Source organism: Zootoca vivipara, chromosome 2 (genome assembly GCF_965207765.1).
Source record: "Zootoca vivipara chromosome 2, rZooViv2.hap1.1, whole genome shotgun sequence".
NCBI classification, from domain to species: domain Eukaryota; kingdom Metazoa; phylum Chordata; class Lepidosauria; order Squamata; family Lacertidae; genus Zootoca; species Zootoca vivipara.
The window spans coordinates 91,668,277-91,689,542 of record NC_142584.1 but is presented as its reverse complement, the minus strand read 5'-3'; the positions used below and the strand labels follow the sequence as shown (position 1 = coordinate 91,689,542).

Below are 21,266 nucleotides of genomic sequence, written 5' to 3'. Positions count from 1 at the left end.
TAGCTGATCAGAGTGCATGCCCTGTGTCTCATCTCCCACTTCTCCTCCCACCCTGAGAGGGGTCTTCTTCTCCCACCCACCCACCCACCCACCCACCCCAATTTCTCATCCACCCCACATTGTGGGGCACTTTCCAAGCAGCACTTCTTGGCTGTTCTGGCTCTCTAAGCCCATTTTCGCTGGAAGGGTGTGGCAGATACCTGAGGAGTTCAGGGAGGGGAAGTGTGAGGCACTAGCAACATGCCAGGACTGGACCTCTTTACCTTTGGGCAGAAGGAGGAGGAGGCTGGCATGCAATCCCTCCTATCTCATGCAGTCTGAGGAAGAGGGTGGGAGGGGTGCGGGGGGGGTTGTGCGTGCGTGCGCTTGTAGGGGTGTGTGTGAAACGATTGGAGAGCAGGGCACCAGTGCCAAAGGAGACCTTTCTCCAGCCATTTGATGCCTGGTGGTGCCCACTTCCCTTCTGCTTCCTTCGCTCCCCTCTTCGTTTTCTCCCCTGTTGCAAGCAGCTGCTCTGAAGAAGAAGAACAACTCGGCTGCCTTTCCAAGGTACGGCGCGCTCCCGGAGGAGCTTCTTGTTGCTCTTGGTAACGCAGGGTGGTTCAGCATGGCAAGGATAGCTCTCTCTCTCTCTCTCTCTCTCTCTCTCTCTCTCTCTCTCTCTCTCTCTCTCTCTCTCTCTCTCTCTCTCTGTGTGTGTGTGTGTGTGTGTGTGTTCTCGTGCGGGAGAGGGAGAGGGTGATGTCAAACTTTACCACCCATTAGGGGATATTCGAATAATGATATATAACCCGGCGTTTTAGACACACACTTCTGCCCCCTTAATCTAGTTGGGTGTATCTCCTCCTTGCTTCTGACTCCTTTTGAGTTAAGGGAATGATCATTTCATTCTATGTTTCGAGGAAGAAGGGAAACCTGGGAGTGGGAAGCTGGGATCATCTCTCCTTGTTTTGTGTCTTCAGGGAAAGCTCATTTAATTTTTATGGCTCAATGGGAGAAGTTCCACACCTGGCTGTATTTGTGTGCATGTGTATTTTACTCGATATATTTGTATGTTTTACACACACACACGCATTTTTCTTTCTTTTTTAAACAAATCCAATATATAAATAATTGGGATGGTTATATCAGAAAACTCTCACTACATTCCACCCCCCCCCCGGAAGACAGTGACCATCACTGACCATTTATGTTCAGGGAAGGGGTTTCACACCTGCTGCAGTGGGAGGGGGGTCAGGTAAACCCCTTCCCAGCCCTCTGTTGCTCTGTAAATGGGGAAAAGACATTTCACTCTGGAAGACGTGTGTACGTCTCTCTCTGTGTGTGGTGCCCCCGGGAATTTTAAGGGGGGTGGGGATAATTCACTTTGATGGGTTTAACAGGGGCTCCTTCCCTAAAACACATGGTTCCCAGGTACCGGGAAACGTTCCTTTCATCACACCAGGTCGCCACAGGGTGAGCAGGTCCCTCGATGCCCCAAGACACGCATCACCCACCCACCTCTCTCCCTCTCCCTCCCTCCCTCTTTCCTAGGGAATACTACCAGCTTTCTCCCCCAGCTTTGCAGCGGTGTAAAGTGGGGAGGGGGGTTGGCTCTGGCTGTCTTTTTCTTCCCTTGAGCAGCAGCAGCAGCAGCAGCAGCAGCAGCGTGTGTGTGTGTGTGTGTGTGTGTGTGTAGAGCTGGGAGAGATTTGGGAGGTTTAGGGGCTCGTTGCCATGGCTCCCTTGAAGCTCTGCCGAAGGAGATATTGATGCCAGTCACGAAGGGACCCTTCTTCCTTTCTGCACGCTTGATATTTTCTTCCCTTCTTCTCTCCCTCTCTCTCCCTCTCTCTCCTCCTCCTCCTCCCTCCCGCCCTCCTCCTTTCCCCTTTTGGCGGAGCAGGCAAAGTGATTAATTTGGCGAGCCGGGACGGGGCTTCCTGGTGCTGCGCTCGCCTCCAGAGCAAAAACGGAGCCGGGCTCCTTGGCAAACTCCTGCTGCCTCTTCCCGGAGAGGTCCACACGCCCCCCCACCCTACCCCAGGGGCTGCCCAGGCTGCAAGGTAAGAGAGAAAAGGACGGATGAGGGGTGGTGGTGGTGAAGGAGCAAAGAGTGTGAGAAAAGAGGGGGGAGGGGCTGCTCGCTCCCTCTCACCTTGATGGGAAATCGATGGCCATTGGCTTCCTGGACGGAGCCAGCAGGCTACTCCGGGGCTGTCCAGTACGGGCAGGAGAGTGACAGGAGGAAGCCTGGGACGGGGTCTCCAAAATATGGGAACGGGGCGGCGTTTCTTCCTCACACCTTGAAATATGCAAAGATGAGGTGGGTGGGTGTGGCCGGAGCAAAGGCAAGGCTTACCTATGGCTCACCTGGAGGGCTGCATTAAAAACCACGCGCCCCTCCTTCCCCACCTCAGTTTGCTTCCCCTGCCCGATGGCTTGGGCAATTTAACAAGTGCTTGGCTTGGCTCTCCCAAGGCATGGGTTGGTGGCGGGGTTGAGCGAGGGAATTTCCTCGGAATGGTGCCGTGTTGAGTGTGGAGCTTTTCCTGCACGCAGGTGCGCGTGAGGTACCACCCCTTTTCTATCCAAGACAGAGGAAAGAGATGCTCCCTGGTTGTGGAACTAACTCGTATTGCCAAAGTATAGGGCGTGGGGATTTCACGTTTAAAGCCCACTATCGCCTCTCAAGAGATCGATCAATTGTGCAGTCCCGGGAAAGGGGGCGGGGACTCTCCCCTCCCGTTTGTCGGTGTCGCCTGGAGAAAGTTTGCATGTGGGCGCGGTGCGCTGGAAACATCAGAGAGACCGTTTCCTGAGTCTCTGAGGGTGAAGGGGGTCGTTTTGTGTTTCTCGACATCGACAAGTGCGAATCAAAGATGTATGCTGCTGAATTTGAGGATTGGATACCTTTAGTTGTTTGCGCTATATGAAACACTTAAATCTCAGGGGCGTGGGTTTGAGCCCCACATTGGGCAAGAGATTCCTGCGCTGCAGGGATGACCCTCGTGGTCCCTTCCAACTCTATGATTCTGCCATGCTGGATGTTTTGGATGCATTGTCTTGCAGGGCTTGGCTTTGTTTTCCAGTGGGAGCACAGCTCTTATTTATGGAGATAATATTTCATTCAAAAAAAGGCCAAATGTGCCTATTGATCTTTAAAGACGGGTCCTCTGTAACTGAAGAGCACCTGAGATGTTATGGTGGTATGGCCTATGAGTTGGAAGGTTGGCCTGGCCAACCTCCTGTACATTGGACTGAGCTGCAGCAGGATAAACCCTCCCTACACTAGTCCCAACTTCCCTCCCAAAAGCCACTTCCTCCCACATGCTTTCCTTTCTGGTAGAAGTTCCTTCTAGCCTTGAAGGCTTCTAAGGGAAAGCAGAACTGGGAAGTGGATCTAAGAAGGAAGAAGGCAGGCAGGGTGAAAATTTCACCCTCAACAAACACTTTTTAGGAATGTGGCAGCAACCTAACACAGGGTTGAGATGTTTGGGTGTATTTGCCTTGGATTTGAAAGCAGAGTTTCTTTTTTTTATAATAGAAAAGCAGGGTGGGAATCCATTAAATAACTCAAAGGAATTGGCTGCCCCTGAGTGTGTGTCTCAGACCACTGGATTGAATCCAGTCTCAATTTGTTTTTTTTATTTAATAGCAGGGAAAGGGAGGAGTGCATTGCCTATCCGACTGTAGTGCAGGAGGAGGAGGATCAGTTTAAACCTTTCCTCCCCCAGCCATGATCCACATGCAGGATAAGGGTTAGATTAGAAGAAACAAACAAACCCTGTCATTGGTGCCAATGAGAACCCCCTGTTGTTGCCCAAGGCTATTAGCAGTTTGTTGACACAGTGGTTCATTGACAACATCCTACACACTGCGGTCTCCATAAAAACTGTTTCCTCCTGCACCTGCTATTAAATTTTAAAAACTTGGTGCTGTTGCTAATAACATGTTTGGATTCTAGTTACAGGTAGGTAGCCGTGTTGGTCTGAGTCGAAACAAAATAAATAAAAAAAATCCTTCAGTAGCACCTTAAGGACCAACTAAGTTTTTATTTTGGTATGAACTTTCGAAAGTTCATACCAAAATAAAAACTTAGTTGGTCTTTAAGGTGCTACTGAAGGATTTTTTTTAACATGTTTAGAGTCAGTGTGTAAGTTTGGTGCTAATTTTGTAACACACCTGCTTGAAATCAGTGTGTAAAGTGAGCCATTAATAAAATCAAGTTTTGCTCATTTCAGTTTCACCTAAGTGTAAGTAACTTCCGTCTGGATCATCTAACATGTAGATAGCCAGCTTGGTTCCCTTCTGATATTGTTGGACTCCAACTCCCATCATCCCTGATTATTGGCCATGGTCACTGGTAGCTCTTGCCCTTTGGGACTGGGATGATAGAAAGCAGGAAGACCAACAGTAGGTGAAGCCTGAGCAAATGACTGCTGGAGTCAACTTCTTCCAGGTTGCTCCCTGAGTTCTGCATGGGCAAAATTGAAACTAAGGAGGAGGAAGCTGGCAGCCAGGGGTTCTTTTGGAGGACCACATTCAGCTCCCAGGCTGGAAGTTCTCCACCTCTGACCTAATCGACCAGAAGTCCATTTGCAGGGTGGTGGTCATGGTGGATAAAAGTGCAGACTCTGGCTCAGCTTGGGCTCAGCTATTTCCAAACAAAAGCTAGGGACTACTGCATCTCATTCCTCCAGCCCCCAAACCATGTTTCAAAATTCAGAAACCACATCAGGAGCAAGACAAGGCATGAATGCTTCCTCCACATGTGAGATCCTGCCTGCCTGCCAACTTCTCTACATCCCAAACCTTACATGATGGCAACTTGAGAGAGCATCTGCCTCAGCTCTTTTTGCAAATCTTTCCCTTCCTCAAAGGGCAGCAAATCCCTCACATTCCAGATGGAAACAGTGAATCAAGGGCCAGTGGGGAGGCTCTGCCAGTGACAGAAGAAGGAATTTACAGTCATACCTCGGGTTGCGATCACTGCAGGTTGCACGTTTTCGGGTTACGGACGCACCGAACCCGGAAGTACCATAACGGTACAAATAGCGCTTTGCGCATGCACAGAAGCACCGAATCTGTGCACAGACGCAGCGCTGTGGGTTGTGAACTCGCCTCCCGCACGGATCACGTTCACAACCCGAGGTTCCACTGTAGTTTCAGCTTGATAGAAATTATTTTCCCTAATGCTTTTCTTCCTCCAGACATACAAGCCCTTGAACTCCTGCAGGAAATGACTAGCCTCTCATTAGCTGGAAATGTCATTCTGAACTTCATTTCTAGTACCAGGAGACACCAAGAAGACTAGGGAAGGGTAGTTGACATCAGAGACATGTCACTGATCAGGCTCTTCTTCAAGGGTTCCTTTCTTCAAGCATTTGATAAGAGTGCTTGAGGGGACCATTTGATTATTGGACCAGCATCTCTTTCCCACCCATCCCTATTTGATTTCATTCTTAAGGTAACCCTGATGTTGAAGCAAAATGCCCAAGACTACTGGACTGAGGCATGCATATTTTTACAACGCTTTTGTTGCTGATGAGGCTAGCATTCCTAGGATAGTTACCTTTTAGAGAAAACCACTGTTCTAGATAGCCACATGGTTATTCAAGCAGTACTAATGGCCAACTGTCATCTGCTGCTGCTATCCTAAGAAGCTCATATTTATCTGGTACAGAATATTGATTTTTCCAGATCACAAGTTGTGGCTGACTTATACATTTTTGTGGCATTTCCTGAGAAGTTTTTTCTGGTTCAAAAGGCAAGCCAAATTTCTAAACTATGTGCAGTGGTACCTCTACTTACGAATAACTCTACTTACGAATGTTTCTACTTACGAATGGAGCTCCGTCCGCCATCTTGGATGCAGTTTAGAAAGGATTTTTTTCTACTTACAAATTTTTAGATAGGGTTGCTTCAACTTACGAATTTTTCTCCCAATGCATTCCTATGGGATTCGACTTACAATTTTTTTCGACTTACGAATGTGTGTTTGGAACACATTAAATTCGTAAGTAGAGGTACCACTGTATGGATCAGCAAGGGATTCCTGGAGCACGTGAGTTTTGTGTGACAAAGCATCCCTTCTACCCTTTGAACTTCCTAATACCAATACCAAGAGTAAGAAGCATGGCAACTATACCTACCCTGAGACTATCATTTGGGTTAAATCGGGCCACAACTTTATTGAGTAAGAGGTTTGGCATAGGCAGGAATCCGCATGTAGCAGAACTCCTTGTGTCTGAGCTGCTGGTGCCCCCTTCCTGAAAATGAAGGGTTTTTTGTCTTTTAGGGAATGAAAGAGAGAGTGGGGAGCTAAGAGCATGGATTGAATTGGATCGTGTTGCTACAGTAGTTGCTGGGAATCCCAACTGGGGAGAGTGTTGTGCTCAGGTTCTGCTTGCAGGTTTCTTATAGGTGTCTGGTTGGCCCCTGTGAGAAAAGGTTGCGGAGCTAGATGGGTCTTTGGTCTACTCTAGCACAGCTGCTTTTATGGTCTTCTGAGGCAGGGGCTTTCCTGTGGAGTATGCTCACCTGGGTTTTGGTTGCAGCAGTTTGAGCAAGGACACTAAGTTCTTCTCCAAACACAATGGACTAGTTCTTTCAGTATAAAATGAAAATGTTTCATTGAAACATTAATAATATTTGTTTCTTTCTTAAAAACATTGACACACAACATATTTGCAAATACAAACATTCTTCATACACAGAAATCATTTACAGAAAAAAGAAAGAATAAAGAAAAATAAAAGAAAAAATAAAAGAAAACCAAAAAACCAAAACAGTCATTAATTGAACATCATTTACATCTCTTCTATTTTGACTTCCAATTTACCTCTCTGTAATTTGCAGGCTTTAACCTTGCCATATCACACAATTCTTACCTAATTACATTGTTATCTGTTCCTTAGCTTAATTTGGGTTCAATTATGTTCTGCCGGTTGGATTATGGATATATTGTTATTTAATATATATTCATCAAAAATCCTCCATTCCTTTTTTTATTTTTGTTTTGTCTGCCCTCTGATTCTTCCAGTGAATTTTGCTAACTGTGAGTATTCTTTCATTAAAATTTTCCACTCTAGTATGCTGGATGTGTTACTGCTTTTCCAATTTCTTGCGACTAGTACTATTGCCGCTACAATTCCATACATTAACAGCGTTCTATTGACACTTTTAATGTCCTCTGGAAATATGTTTAAGAAAAACATTTCTGGTTTCTTTTTAAATGTAGTTTTTGTCATCTTCTTTAATTCTTCATAGATCTCACACCAGTATTTACCCATCTTTGGACATTGCCACCACATATGTATTTGTGATCCTATTTCCGCATCACACCTCCAGCACCTAGATGATTGATTTTTGTACATTTTGGCTAGTCTATCTGGTGTTTGGTACCACCTGTACATCATTTTAAAGATGTTTTACTTCAAATTATAACAGGCGGTAAATTTTAAATCCACTCTCCACAGCCTTTCCCACTGCTCCATGAGGACATTATATCCAAAATCTTGGGCCCACTGCACCATTACTGATTTGGTTTGCTCTTCAATGAGTTCCCACTCCAGCAACAGGTCATATATACGTGAAATGTGTTTTCCATCCTTATTCGTCAATGCTTTTTCAAGTTTTGATTTTTCTTTGCCAATTCCCAATTTTTTATCATCATTAAATCTCTGGTTAATTTGCATTGTACTTTGGGTATGTAAAAATTTATTCATAAATGGAAGAGCATACTACCTACGTCAGGCATCCCCAAACTGCGGCCCTCCAGATGTTTTTGTCGGCATGTCCAGGAGGGTGCCTACTCGTGAAAACCCCTTTTTTCTTACCGTTTCCCAGCGGTCTCCCATTTAGGTTAAAATCCCGGTATTGTCCCTTAAATCGGCTTCGGCCCGGCGGCCATTTTTCTGGTGCCGCTTTGCCCTTCTATGGGCACCAGAAAAATGGCGGCGCCGGCGCCGGAAGTCGCTTCCGCGCATGACCAGAAGTTGCATGACGCGACTTCCGGTGGCGATTTGCCCTTCTATGGGCATCAGAAAATGGCGGCGCCGGAAGTCGCTTTTACGTGTTTCCGGTCATGCGCGGAAGCGACTTCCGGCACTGGCGCCGCCATTTTCTGGTGCCCATAGAAGGGCGAAGCGTCACGCAACTTCCGGTCATGCGCGCGCTGCCGATCCCGGATCTTTAGGTCCCGAACTTGGCAGGTATGTAGCATAGACACATACCCAACTGGCATGTTCCCTCCCTCCTGGGAGATCGGAGCGTTCTTCAGCCCGAACATCACAGTGACTGGTGTGATGAAGCACCAGCACACCTTCCACATCTGAAGAGGCTTGCACACTTGCGTAACAGACCTCAGTAGCACAGCATTCTGGCTAAGCTAGTTTATTTACATATAAACAGACTCGGAGCTCTTCATCATGGCTCCCTCTCTCTAGCATCACAGGCAGTAAAAAGAAAGAACAAAGGAACAACAGTCCCACTTAGGAATACAGTAAGACAAACATCCTGTCTACGTCACTTCCACTCTGTGGAATGAAAACACATACAGTGGAACCTCGGTTTATGAACACCTCGGTTTATGAATTTTCGGTTTATGAACACCGCGGACCCATCTGGAACGGATTAATTCATTTTCCATTACTTTCAATGGGAAAGTTTGCTTCAGTTTATGAACGCTTCAGTTTATGAACAGACTTCCAGAACCAATTACAACCATGCTTCAGTTTATGAACGCTTCAGTTTAAGCACTCCGCGGACCCGTCTGGAACGGATTAATCCACTTTCCATTACTTTCAATGGGAAAGTTTGCTTCAGTTTATGAACGCTTACTCCGCGGACCGTCTGGAATGGATTAATTCACTTTCCATTACTTTCAATGGGAAAGTTCGCTTCAGTTTTGAACGCTTCAGTTTATGAACAGACTTCCAGAACCAATTGTGTTCATAAACCGAGGTACCACTGTACAGTCATATGATACACAATAAACCTATGACTGCAGACGGGGAATGGATCCTAACAGTTTTGGCCTACAATTCCCATGATCCCTAGCTAACAGGACCAGTTTTCTGCAGGGTCGTCTCAAGCAGGTCGGACGCCCTGGCGTTGAGGTGCGGAGGTCGCGCCGGCACCCCCGCCCTCGCAGCGCGGCTTCCACACGGCTTTGCCGTGCAGCGCCCCCCCTTGCCGGACCGGTGCCCTGGCGCCCCGCGCCACCGGGACTGCACCTAGAGATGGGCCTGGTTGTCTGGGAAGATGGGAATTGCAGTCCAAAACATCTGGAGGGCCGAAGTTTGGGGATGCCTGACCTATGCCATCAGCAACAGTAATTCTTTACTGTACTACTGTGCTGCCAAGAAATGAATAGTTGTATCCTTTATGAGGGCTTGAAACCAGAAAATTAGGATACTGTATATACGTTCAATTGGGGGCCTTTGGATTATAGTTTTCTATTCAACATAGTAGCTGTCACTCAGAGGAATGCAATTATTACAGGCATTTAGCATGTACTACTTTTATAATGAAATATAATGAGTGAAAACATAATAGCCCTGCTATTTATTTCAGAAAGCTCCAAGATAAATATTCCTATAAATAAGAGATTATTTGCAAGCATTTTATGTTTATTTAGTGGAGTCTGAACTGCAGCCATTTTGTTTGCCACTGAAATGCTTAATGAATCACCTGTCATTGGATGGGAGGGGGCAAGCCAACAAAAAGCAGCTTTAAGGTAGACTCAAGGATGTTGTGAATAGTGGGCATGATAAGAAAGCTTCTGTATTCCACAGCTTTTCTTTATTTTTAATTTCCCCACTGGGAGAGGACAGGAACTATTGCAAAACAGTACTAATTACTCCAGTTTATCTCACATGTGTTACATTGATGTGGTTAATTATTGCTTTTCCCATTAGCAGTGTTTTAAAGAATAATGAATTAACATATCACATTCATCAAAAGAGCATCTACAAAGTTTATCTTCTCAGAGCCAATGTGTTATTGCGTTACAAGAAGTTACGGAGCTTTCCCAAGGAACAAAATGTATTGGGATTCCTTTTACAAGGTGCTTTAGACCTTGATGAATGACTTGAATTGATCACCAACGAGTGACACGGGCAAACTATTGGTTGCTTAGCAACACGATGTAATTCTACAAATTTTGGGTGCATTTCTCCCGCAAGTGAGGAAATTCTGTTTTTGTTAAAGGAGCACTTTTTTTGTCAGTACAAAAGCCACCCCAGCAAGAATACGTTACCCAGAGGAATTCTGTGCCACTCTTTGTAACAGAATATATTTGAAGGATAAAGACTGATGGCTGTTTGCTGGAAAACCGTGACAATCTGGAGCCATTCAAATGTTTCCAATGCTTTGTAATAAGTCATAATTGCATATTTGTCCTTTCTGAGTCAGACGTCTGCAGAAAGACAAGTAGCAGTGGGAGAAATAATCCCACTGGAGGGATTCATCCAGTCAGTGCTTTTGAAATGGTTCATTCATGCTGTCTTGAAGTGTGAGGTCCTGCTAGGTCATGTTGAGTTACATGGTGTTTCATTATGAGTAAATGGAACATAGCATGGAGCATGCAGTTCAGTGATTGCCCAAATTATAACAGGGCAGCTTGGCACAGCTTGGGATTCATACAACATGGGACCTTAGCCGCCTAGTCCCAAGGACTGAGATTGATTTCTTGAATGATTCATCTTCTGTATTGTCTTCCCCAAAAGGGATGCTAGAGATCTAAATTTCAAGAAGAAAATGGGGTGAAATTGTGTAGCAATGCCGATAGAAGACAAAGATGGGATTTAAGGTAACTCGTCAGTTTCCACGGCAATTTGGACTTAAGGTTTGTTTAGAAAGAAGATAACTTGGTGGCTCGGCAACATAATGACACTATATTTGAAACCAGCGCAGCTCGTTGCTATATTCTGATTGGATAACTGTTTAAGTGAGCCAATCCACATCTCTCTATCTATACCACATCCTATCATTGATTTTTAGGTAGAAATTCTATTACTTTCCGCTGGAGGACCTTCATTTGAAAAATGGCAAAATATGACCTTAAACACTAGATCAATGCTGCCCAACCATTTCTGGCTCATGAACAACAATATTGAGCAAGTAAGCGACTACAGGCCGCACAGTACTTTATTCCTTATCTACCCTGGAGGAGAAACAAAAGAATGAGAATCTCAGGAGGGGAGGGAAGTACATGGAATTCCTTTCTGTCCAACCTTTCCTTGACAGCTACATAAAAGGAACGAAGGAATGATCGCACAGGTTCATTCAAGAAGCAGTTTATGCACTCTTGGGTATATTTCATGCAATTCTGGTTGTTTGAGGCTCCCCAATAATACAGTATGGGCAGGAGCTGAACTAAAAATAAAATAAAGGTAAATTGAAATGATTCAGTGAATGGGTTGTCTTCTTTATGAAGGATGACTTTAATGATTATATTTTTTAAAGTCATAAATAGGCTGATCTGTGTGTGAGACACAAAGGCTGTTTTTATGCCTTGAGATGGAGTGGAGAATAGATAAAAGCAAGGTACTATCAAGCTTCAAACACATGGGATCATTCACTTTTAAGACAGAAGCTTTAAGAGAAGGAAATGCTAGTTTACCTGGTTAAGCTAAATGGCCCGTGAAAACAGCAGTCTGAAGTACAACATCCATATTTAGTGACAGTATATCTCCGGCTGTGAAGTATAGGAAGAGAATTTTAACACTGTTGGAGGGGAGAATTTCCACTTGCTTGCCACCCACCCCAAGCTCATATGAATTAATTTTGATCTCAGAACATTGATGGCTGGGGGTGTGTGGGTCACCTACTATTCTCTGTTTGAAGGGCTGTCAGGTCCAAGATAAAATAAAGAACTATAAGAAGGAAATCAAGGGCTGTGATATTGCACATCAAGCGTTAATATCCAGACAGCAAAATAACCGCTGGTCACAGTGGTTCCGACAGTCTTCCCCACTTGGGTGGCATGTTCTGTATTTACTTTTAAATTATAACAATGATTTATAATTTTCTAGCACTACATATGAATTAGCACATGCAAATATACACACTCTTTTTTCTGCTCTGGTGATGTGTTTCCTCTCTTCTTTTTTGGCACGGTGTAAGTGGACACGCTAGAGGCTAGTCTTTCCATAAAAGAGTGGATTCCACCCTAAATGGCTCAGATCATGCCAAGGTTCTCGTCTAAGCCTGCGCAACATGTGGCCCCCAAAGCCAAATGCAGTCTTACAGCTGCATATTAAAAACTACCTGGCAGGCATAACGCAAGCCTGGGGGCCGGGAAGTCACAAATTATTCAGGCCTGTTATAAGGTATTTGTATTGGTTTGCGCAGGATTACCGGCAGTAAGACGTTACATTTTTATTATTGGTAGATTTTATTTGAAACTGGATTGCCCCCCCCCCCAAAATAACAATTACAAAAATCCCAAATGCACATATGTAGTATGGAGGAGAGTATCTGGCTTGGCAGTAGCATACATAAAAAGGATCCCGGGAGTGTAGCTAATCACAGGTTGAATGTGATGCCTTCCATAGTTCTAGTTACAGGTAGGTAGCCGTTTTGGTCTGAATCGAAGCAAAATAAAAAAAATTCCTTCAGTAGCACCTTAAAGACCAACTAAGTTTTTATTTTGGTATGAGCTTTAAGGTGCTACTGAAGGAATTTTTTTAGGTTGAATGTGAGTTAGCAATGTGACATGGCTGCAAAAAAAGTTAATGCAGCATTAATGGAACCAGTTTCCAAGTCGGAAAAAGTGCTACACTTTATTCTGTTTTATGGAGTACCATGCTCAGTTCTGGGTGTTGCCCTTTAAGAAAGGTGTAGTCAAATTTGAATGGGTTTAAAGGAGCGCAATGAAGCGGTATTTTTGAGAGAAGGTTGAAGAAACTGACTAAGTTCAGCCTGAACAAAAGAAGATTGAGTGTTGGAAGTGATAGACCTCTTCCAATCCATGAAGGCCTGTTGCAGTGAAGGTTCAAAGCCTTGTTTTCTGTTGCCCTAGGGGACAGGACCAGAAGAAGTTACAGGAGGGTTCACTTTCACCAGAGCCGGGAATGGCTTAGCTCTTAATTTCCTGCATCAAAGCAGGGGACTGGGCTAAATAGCCCGCAACGTGTCCTACAACAATATGGCCCGAAGTTCCTCCTCCAGGTAGGGCTGAAAAGGGAAGATTTCTGTCTGAAACCTTGGATAGCTACTTTCCAGTCAGTTCAGAAAACTCTAAACCAGATGGGGAAATGGTCCTAGGATATCTCTGGTGCTCACAAAGAAGTGTGACATTACTTTGATAAAACTGACGCAACACAATTTCTTTGTTGGGAGAGTGAATTCTACTTCACAAAAAACCCTTATGTTTCATTTATGAGAGCTCTAAGAGTGGCATTTTTTTTAGTTATGTTTATTCCTAAAGAATTAGAATGAACTGAAGTCACTGGCAAAGGAGAGAAGGGCTGGGGAGGGAGTTACTTAAGACAGTTACATTGTGCTTTTAGACATGTCTGCTTGCATTTGAAGCAAACCCCCATTAAAATGACTTCTGGCTTAATGATGCATGCTTCTAAGACTGTCATAGGACAACTTGGATTTAGGGCTCAATATTCATGAAGCTAAGGCGAAACTGTGTAAAAGCACATTCCTCTCCCCTCACCCCATATTTCTGCATGCTTTTATGCACGTCTACTGGCATGCACAGATGCCTGATTATTTCTGCCTGCAATTGCAGTAATTGCCTCTGTACAATAGCCAAGCAAATGCATTGCGATATAGGCCCCTAATTTAGTTCCTTTCACTTTGCTCAGTTAACCATTCGATGCATTCAGGATAGAGGGGAAAACCCCAGTTTCTTTGATACCTCTGATGATTTTTTTTTTTTTTTTTGCACATCTTCTGTCACCACAAGATACTTAGCGTTCTCCACAAAGATACTTAGCATATTGCCTTGGAAAATGGAATATGCATTGATCAACATAAAGACACTTTTCAATGGGCTCTGTTAAAGACTAGAGAATGGCCTGTATATATTATGTAGGTGACAAGACAACAGCGCAGATGTAATGCTGGTATAATTTTGATGATTCAATGGGTTCCCAGTCTTGTAAGAGGCTTCCTGTTGGCCCATGTTCCGTATATCTAAGCAGAGCTTCATTCAAATCAGCAGGAGACTAGATGGATGCACAGCCCAGCTTCCAGGAAGAGGTTTCACATGACTAAAGATGCAGATTATACACTGAATTATTTGTAACCACATTACTAAAGCACTGACAGCAGCAATATGTTTTTATGCTGAGCGCTTAATTCTTCTCTGCACCTTCATTTCTTTTTTAAAAGTATATTATCAGATATCTGTTTTTCTCTATCTCTCAGCACGTTAACTCATGGAACAAATTGCACCTAGGTATGCAAATATAATGGAAGAAGCCATTCATTAAAATTGTCTTTTGCGATATACCTGAAGAAACATTCTAATACTGAGGTCAGGGGCAGCACAAGACGTTTTTCTGCCTGAGGACAAGATGCTCCTACATTCCAGACACAGAAACAGACTAGACTGGCAGTTGTATTAAAATAACTCAGATTTCCTCTCTAGCAAGAACACCTTGAATGGTTAGCTAATCAAGGTGGAGGGACCTTCGCTATGCACCTGAGGGCAGCAGGCCCATTTAGGTGGCACAACAGGCTGTGTGGCATGCACACTCTTGTCCTCCATCAAAGACCAAGATGGCCAAGGTGTGGCCTTCATTCCTCTCCTCCTGCCTTTTGTTTATGTTGCCCGAGATAACTGCCTCATCACTCTGGCAAACCATAAGCCTGGCCCTGACAGAGAGATCACAATTCTCTCTAGAGGTCAAAAGTTGCCATGTGTCTCTTTTTTAAAAAAAATATCAATGAAGTTGGGCCGGACTGAAAATATTAAGCAAAGTAAAGAGGCAAGTAGCAGAATAATTCACCAGAACAAATATTCACAAGATAAAAATGCCCAGCAAATAGATGCTGAATCCAAATGGATGCTGAATCCAAAGCATAATTTGAGCCATGTCCATACATTGAAAGCACTATTATTTTGCTTTAACAGTTCCATGGTAAGCATATAAATTTGGGTCCCATGTGGGGGGAAAGGCCAGGGTCACTATACTTGCTCACTCACAGATTATAAACTCCTCAGAATGAAGCAGAGGGAGGGGAGGGGAATATGACTTTTTCACACGTAAGTCTGTAAAGTACTGTATAAATACATCAATTGTAAAATAATGAGAGAGAGAGAAGAGATCAACAGTAAATAAAGTAACAGTGCTGTCAATTATTTGATAAAAATGTTGATTCCTAAAAGTTTCTCGGCATTATACTTTGAAGAGTGTGTATGTAATTCAATTTTGCAGAGGGATTCTTAATCTCTGCAGTGTACACATATGCTGGATTGCCCAGTTTTGCTTTTTCAAGTCTGCTTGGCATGAGAAGATCTGATATCAGTCAGGTTATTAAACAGAGAATACTAAACAATATCAACAAGATCTTGCAGGCATAAAGGTATCTAATTTCCCATGTTGGCAAAACCTGTTTGTCCAAATGAATAGTTATCTGGAAACTGTATCGTAAGGGAGAGCCAAGTGAACTTTTTTTGGCATTGCACTTTCAGTCTGCCAGCAAATGAAGTTTGGAGGGTTGTGTCAGTAATAACGTGGATAGTAAGAGGCATCTATCCAAGTGCATAGATACATACAATATCCCCCAAAAGAGAAGTGCCAGACTGTGGAGTGTTTTTGGGTTAATGCCAGTTGGTTAAAAGGTGAAGGGACCCCTGACCATAAGGTCCAGTCGTGACCAACTCTGGGGCTGTGGTGCTCATCTCGCATTATTGGCCAAGGGAGCCGGCGTACAGCTTCCAGGTCATGTGGCAAGCATGACTAAGCCGCTTCTGGTGAACCAGAGCAGCACACGGAAACACTGTTTACCTTCCCGCCGGAGCGGTGCCTATTTATCTACTTGCACTTTGATGTGCTTTTGAACTGCTAGGTGGGTAGGAGCTGGGACCGAGCAATGGGAGCTCACCCCATCGCGGGGATTCGAACCGCCGACCTTCTGATCAGCAAGCCCTAGGCTCAGTGGTTTAAAATCAAAGGGAAAAGGAAGTATGTGGCCTACCATTTTCCTATCCATACCTAGGGTTGCCAGATTCAATAGAGGACAGGCCTTCTGTGTCTTTAATTGCCCTGCTCTCTTTTGAGTCTGGAAACCTTAAAGAGAAAACAGCAGACCCTTTGTTTAATTTCCAAGCAAAGGGTCTGCTGGTTTCTCTTTAAGGTTTCCAGACTCAAAAGAAAGCAGGGCAATTAAAGACACAGAAGTCCTGTCCTCTATTGAGTCTGGCATCCCTATCCCTACCTAAAAGAAAAAGAAAAAAGAGGGGGGCTATATCAGGAGGAAATTCATCATGAAAACTCAGTTAGGATCAACAACCATTTAATAAGGCTTACTTATTACATTATTGTGGCCCCTAAATGGCTTGGTCTATGGCATTTGCCATCTCTGGCTTAAGCTATTTGAGTTGTGAATGGATAAGGGCAGAGGAGAGAGGGTTGGCTGCATAGCTGGTGGAAGGCCGAGACCCTGCTTAATAAAGCCCTTTTTATTCAATGCACTCCCTACTGCTGGCAGTGGGGAGCCTATAAATGCAGGGCTTACTGCATTCTTGACAAATGTAGGTTTTCATCTGCCAATTGATTCCATGTTTACTCACTCTTTCATCTAAAAAATCTGCGATATTATTATCCCTGATTACTCCATTGAATTCCATCATCCCTGCTGTTTGCCTCCATGTAACATGCGAGCAGAGCTTCTGCATGCTCTATTGGAAGGTGATTTCATGATAATACCTGCCCCAACCAGGGCTCACCTGCTGTGAGGCAGTGTAATTGGAAATGGAATTTTGAGCTTCATTTCCTGTTACATCCTAGTGAGCAGCTAGAAACACACACAAAATAATCTGCATGAGAATACAGCAGACAATTTTAATCGGGGAGCATTAAGGCAGCGGACTGGCAGTTACAGAAAGTAGTATGTGGTAGGGGCCAGTCAAGCAGCCCCTGGAGTCAATAGGATTTCATTGACTGATTCCCAGGAAGCAGCATTTAGCGTGTACAGGTCTTGGAGCTCATTATAGTTTTGGTGCAGGGAGCTTTTGTGTTTCAGCAATGGAGTTGGCTTCCTCCTCACAGTGTAGTGGAAACTGTTAATGTTGTTGTGTTGGCTCCCTGCAGTATGCAAAGCTTTCAGAGAGCAATTCCAACTGCTTGTCAGGTTGAGAAATTAATCCTCCCTGTATCACAAATAAGCCTGTTTTCTCTTTCGAAGCAGCAGCATCAAGTCCAGGGAAAAATACGCTGTGCATTTAGTTCTGTTTTCCAATCCCAACCAAAATTGCAAATAATGTGTTCAAAAGGTCAGCAACACCGTAGACCCTGAGACAGAACATAATTCAACCAATTATGTTAACCATTGTCATAAAGACAGAGAAGTGTGTTTGTGATCTCTTTTGACTAGGCCTGTTTATCTTCTGTGCATGGTTTCACAAATGATGCTAACTATGCCATTTTACCTTTAGCAGGTTGGATATTTGTTTGTTTGTTTGTTTAACCATTTAGGAAGTATAGTATGGAAAATAACTATTGTTGTAAAATGGCCTCTACAGAAATGGAATTAAATTTATGCTGAATTAGCTTTTTTCTCTTCATATGAACCCTCACTGTGTTAAATACACATGTTACTGGTCAAAGATCTATGGTTAACACTGGGGGGGGGGCAGGACGATTAAAACTCACACAGGAGAAAGAATATATGTGAACTCTCGTTTGATACTTATTTCAGCAGCTGTGAAAAAATCGGATGAAAGAAGAAAATATTTTAGTGACTGGTGGGGAATGATCGGGATTATTTTGGATTTTGAGAGAAGATTTGGACTTTAGAAAAAGACGGCAGTAGACGGGTGCGAGGAATCCCCAAATTTTTGAAGCATGGGAACTCCAGAAAATATTATATGATTTGGCATAATATTCGGTTTAATTGATATGTATTTGTATAATTCGAAATAATGAATGTGATATAATCGTGTTTTAATTGGAAAATTAATAAAAATAGATTATATAAAAAAAAGATCTATGGTTAACACACCATAATATGGTAGGGTTGTTGAGCTTTTCTTAAGGAAACCACCAAAGTTGTTGAGCTTTTATGGGAAAACCCAAATGTTGTTGAGCCAAATGCCAGAAAAACCACAATTTTTCAAATGACTTGCCTGAGATCCAGGACAAAGCGCTACCTTTTGGGAATTCCGGATGTATGGCAGCCCTATAATATGGACATAAGAAGACGTCTTCTACTCAGGAAGACTGAGATGAGTGGACAGCAAATGCTGTGGTTTCAACTGCAGAGTCAGAAGGAAGCTGTGTTGAAAGGAAGCCATAATGAAACTTAATACGTAGTGCTGTTGCCCAGTAGCAGCTGTTGAGTCTCTACAGGTGGGCCTCCACTGGTCTTCCAGCTTCCCTACATAGTGAGTTGCTGGCACTTACCTTTCAACTCAACAATTCTATAATAATACTGAGTCACATCATTAGTCTTCCATTGTCTGCTTTGGCCTGTACATTTTCAGGATCTCAGACAAAGGTCTTTCCCATTCCCCTGCTATTTGGTCCTTTAAAAACAACTTGGAGGTACCAGGTTTTGAACCCGTAGACACCTGTGTTTAAACTGTGTACTTCATGACACAAATAACTGTTACATGACAAACTTAGTTGGTCTCTAAGGTGCTACTGGAAGCAATTTTTTTTTTTTTTTTTTGTTTTGACTACGTCAGACCAACACGGCTACCTACCTGCAATTGTCACATGACTAGATTAAGAACTATACAGTGTGATTACTTGTATCCACTGGATTATTAAAGAGCAATGTTCGGATGTCTCCCCCCCCCCCACACACATTATAATCAAATTCTGGAAGTAATGTATAAAAAGCAAAACTCATCAGCTTCATTTCTGTTTCACTGGAAATTCTGACTGAGCCTTTGCAAATCTAATTTGGTGCTATTACTTAGTCCGATTACTGCTTTGAGTGTGATATTGACTTGAAATCTTAACATGGGGTCTGGCCTTAATTTAATTAAATCTGCAGATATTTTCTTCTTCCATGTCACACAACCCTGTTTGGGCATTTGGAAATACACCATGATAGTTGCATGAGGGAGAGGGCGAGGCCAGACACTGCACTCTGATGCATAGAGCATGTCTGCAGGAGGCAGCCTGGTGAACATGCACAGGCTGTTCACATGAGCTGGAAGCCAAAAGAACAACCTACGTATGTTTGTCAGGCTGCCCTGGGGCAGACGTTCTTCAAAGAGGCAGACAGCACTGAGGAGAAACTGGTGCAGGACTCAATGACGGAGGAGAAATTTTATTCAGTGTGCATTTAAAGCCCAATTTATCAAATTTGCACTTTCTGAAATAATATGCAAACCAAAGCATAGCTCTCCTTTGAAATTTGCTCTCTTTTGAATTTTGTGATGTGGATATTATGGGAAATTTTGTATGAAAATGAATATGTTATTGGAGAAAATTGTTTGCAAAATGTGTACATTAGTCAATACAGGATACAGATTCACACTAAAATGATGCATTTTCACGACAAATTAAAAATAATAATACAGTGGTGCCTCGCAAGACAAAATTAATTCATTCCGTGAGTCAATTTGTTTTGCGAAAAATTCGTCTTGCGAATCGTGGTTTCCCATAGGAATGCATTGAAATTTCTTTTTTTTTGCCCATAGGAACTCATTAATTAAATTTCAATGTATTCCTATGGGAAACCGCGATTTGCAAGACGAATTCGTCTTGCAAAAAATTCGTCTTGCAGGGCATTCGTCTTGCGAGGTACCACTGTAATCACAAAGTTATGTCCTTAAAGATTTGTTCTTTGGGGTTTCATGGGGTTTCAAGTTTCCAGACTAGGTTTCTCATAGAGGAAGAAGAGGAGAAAAGAAAGAAGAGAGAAGAGAGAAAATCCTTCAAGCTGCATGTTTGGGTGTTTAAAACCCCGTCTCCTGTGTCCCCCTTGCCAGGGAAAAACTACTACAAGTACTAAGTATGTCACTTGGACATTTTCTCCTGGGTCCTTCTGACTTAACTTCTATTCTTTTCTCTATCTTTCCTCTTCCATTCTAAGGTATTTACTTTTAGATGGTGTGGGCAAGACCTGTGCTATTATTTTTTTCTTTTCACCTTGCAATTTTATTAATGAGATGTTTTAGGTGTGTTTCACATCATGTGGTAGCTGGGAAGCATGATAGCAAGTACTTGTGTGTGGGCACATACTAGTAAGCATTTAAATTTCCTTTGAAAAATGGGATATATATGGCTGCACATTCCGAAATTGTGAGAAGACATTGGGCCCTTTGTTGTGGCCTCCATAAGTGTGCATGTGTATTGACTGGATGCATGGTGTAATATCTTCCTTGCTGTACAATTTATGCCTTTCAAACAGTTCTTTGCTGATGTTGAACGTTGCATACTGCATTCCACATCTGGATTTCACCATCTCTGAGGGAAAACAGTAAAATGGCAATTGTCTATGCGTAGGGTTGTGGTAACACATTGTGGCACATGCCTGTAAACGAAGTGAAGGGCACGTCACATATTGCCCAAGGTGCATTTATTCCTGCTGGCAGTTGTCAACAGTTACTTTGACGGGCTATTATTGACAGCATCACTCCTGCTATATACCATGAAATCATCTTTTCATGGCGTGTCATTCATAATCCTGTTGCTTCACCTTGGCTTGAACGCAGGGTTGGTGAGAATATTAAAGCATTTCCATGCAGGCTCCTGTTAATTGGTGGCCTGTTGTAGTAGCTTTTTCTTATGGAATTATGTGAACTTTCTTTTTGGTCAGAAGGATCTCCATATATATCTCCATAAAGTGGAACAGAGATTGAGCCACAACTATGTGACTCTCCCTCCCCAACAAAATCTAAAGGGGAGATACTTTACATCAGGGGTCCCCAGACTTACCGGGCTTCGGGCCGGTGCCCGCCGCGCCGACCGCACGGCGGGCTGGAGGGCAGGGGAGTGCGCGCACAGCGGGCCGGAGGGCGGGGGATTGCGCGCCCGTGCGCATGCGCACACGCACACGGTCAAAAAATCGCCGGAAATCGCTTGTGCGCATGCGTATGGGCCTCCCCCAACCCGGAAGTGCATCGAAAATGACCTCTTCTG

The 21,266-nt window shown here is 43.6% G+C and overlaps 1 protein-coding gene across 3 annotated transcripts in view; it reads left to right on the top strand.

Moving 5' to 3' along the window:
* The first annotated feature begins 376 nt into the window (after positions 1 to 376).
* CHL1 (cell adhesion molecule L1 like) overlaps positions 377 to 21,266 on the top strand; it is a 198,691-nt gene continuing 177,801 nt past the window's right edge. For 2 of the 3 annotated variants that reach the window (XM_035106610.3, XM_035106606.3), the window contains exons 1-2: positions 377 to 549; positions 1,886 to 2,045. The gene's annotated coding sequence lies outside the window, so the exon portion shown is untranslated. The remainder of the gene's footprint in view (positions 550 to 1,885; positions 2,046 to 21,266) is intronic. The other variant, XM_035106608.3, reaches the window with a different exon arrangement.